The following is a 2500-nucleotide window of genomic DNA, read 5'->3' on the forward strand; positions in this document are numbered from 1 at the left end:
CTCCTTTCCTCCCCACCACCTCTCCACCTCTCCTTCCTGACTTCCCCCATCCCTCTGTTCTTTTTATAAATCACCTACTCGCATCTGAAAGGCCTGGAGCTTCATCACTTGTCATCCTGACAGCATCTCTCTGTTCTCTTCCTCTGATGTCATGCTCCACCTCTGTAGTCTGGTAGCTCAGCGAACACACACACACAGACACACACGCACACACACACGCACGCACGCACACACACACACACACTGTTTTTGAGGAGTGTGCTGTGTGCTCATGACACACACACGCGTGAACACACGCACGCAAATACACATGCCCTCACACACACACACACACACACACACACACACACACACACACACACACACACACACACACACACACACACACTGAACACATGAAGAGCGCACAACTCAGAGAGAGAGAGAGTTTAGAGACAATCATAAAGACTTCACATACTCACACAAGTACATACGCAACACTTGATGACTGCACACAGGAGAGAGTGAGCTCAGTCACCTGTTGCCTTTGCCTACACACCACAGATTAAAACATATGCACCAGTGCTACCAGAGAGAGAGAGAGAGAGAGAGAGAGAGAGAGAGAGAGAGAGAGAGAGAGAGAGAGAGAGAGAGAGAGAGAGAGAGAGAGAGAGAGAGAGAGAGAGAGAGAGAGAGAGAGAGAGACTGGACCAACATCGGTCTGTGGAAAACCATTCTTTTTTATCCCAAGAAACAATATCAGGCACACACACACACACACACACACACACACACACACACACACACACACACACACACACACACACACACACACGCCTGATGTTGCACTACAGCAGTTTTCCTTCACAACACACACACACACACACACACACACACACACACACACACACACACACACACACACACACACACACACACACACACACACACACACACACGTGTTGCCCAAATCCGTTTTGAACCTGTTATCACATAACACTTAATAATATGCCTGATGGATTAACAGGTTCGGCTTTCTTAGGCTAACATTTCCCTGGGATTCGTCCATGCCACTCCAAAGGCAGCCAGACACCTGCGCGGTGTATCCTGCCTGGGTCCCAGAGCGCAGCGTTGCGCAGGTCTTAATATCACTGACGAGGCAAACTGCTTGCCTGTATCAATCCAAGCACCCACACACCGAACTTGTCTGGATGTGTCCGAATACATTATGCTATTTAGAAGCCTAGTACAACGCTGTCCCCCTTGAGTTCCTTCTAACCTATCTATCTACCCGCCGGAGTCGTTAAAGCATCGCAGATATTTGTGCGTAAAACCTGACAACACGCTGAAGGTGAAAAGCCACACTTTTTTTCCACAACAAAAAGAAATATAGGTCTACATGTAGAGTAAGCAACAGCGATGCGCCATGTGCTCACTTCCCAGGGCAGGCTGACGTGCCAACGGCGAGTTGTCACTGACCCGAGGGTGAAGTACAGAGTCCCCTGGACACCCAAGCACAGATGACAACAGACAGCATGCTGCTCACAGACCTCATGAGCATACAACCATAAACAGATGATCAATAGGGTTATAGAATGTGTCCTTACCTGTCTTTTGTGTCCATACAATATCCACATGCGCTGGTGATCTTCCCTGAGTGTCATTGTTGCTGTAATCCTTTAGACAGGTACCCGGTACTCCACACAAGATGCTTCTCAGAGGAGAGGATACCCCTTAGCCATCCTCTCTATTCCTACCTGTGTGTGTGTGTGTGTGTGTGTGTGTGTGTGTGTGTGTGTGTGTGTGTGTGTGTGTGTGTGTGTGTGTGTGTGTGTGTGTGTGTGTGTGTGTGTGTGTGTGTGTGTGTGTGTGTGTGTGTCCAAAGGCACGCTGCGCTGCTGACCACTAGGTTCCAACTTCCAGCCATCATCCACACAACCTGCGCAGCAGTGACCGGGGTCCAGTGAGCCGTCCCCGGAGCGCACCCCTGTCATGTACCGGTCAAATTCAGGGAAGGAACCAGTTACTCCTCCTGACAGGCCACCTCTCCAGAGGGCATCCACAAGCATCAGCAGCTCCATCTCAATCCTCGCGTGTTTTTGTATACGGTATCCTTCTCCCCGTCCAGCCAGACAACACCACATCCATAAAAAATCCTTACATGGAACAACTCCGGAAAGGCTATTATTTCCTCAAAAGATAATTCCGGTTGACAGAAAGGCAATCCAGCACGACACAGTTATCCCAGTTCAATGGCACGATGCACTCTCTCTCCTATCCAGAGGAGGCTAGACATAGTAAGCGCAACACGCCTCCTACCTCCTCGGCCGAGCGAAGCGCTCTGAAACTCCCACACCACACTCAGAGCGGGGACAAGGCAGCGCACACGAGCTCTACCTCACCCACCCGCAAAGCACACTGGGAAATGTAGTCTTCTTCACGAGGTGCTGGTTAAGGGATTTTCCCTATAAACATGAAGTATTTACAAAGTAAAACTCGTACATTTACAACAATGATATTT

At 49.4% G+C, this 2500-nt stretch overlaps 1 long non-coding RNA gene across 1 annotated transcript in view; it reads right to left on the reverse strand.

The window, feature by feature from the left end:
* Nucleotides 1-2309, reverse strand: part of LOC134465916 (uncharacterized) — a 127589-nt gene extending 125280 nt beyond the window's left edge. The window contains exon 1 of the long non-coding RNA XR_010038224.1: nucleotides 1587-2309. This is a non-coding gene — a long non-coding RNA (uncharacterized LOC134465916). The remainder of the gene's footprint in view (nucleotides 1-1586) is intronic.
* Nucleotides 2310-2500: the final 191 nt, after the last annotated feature.

The sequence above is a fragment of the Engraulis encrasicolus genome, chromosome 2 (genome assembly GCF_034702125.1).
Source record: "Engraulis encrasicolus isolate BLACKSEA-1 chromosome 2, IST_EnEncr_1.0, whole genome shotgun sequence".
Lineage (NCBI taxonomy): Eukaryota > Metazoa > Chordata > Actinopteri > Clupeiformes > Engraulidae > Engraulis > Engraulis encrasicolus.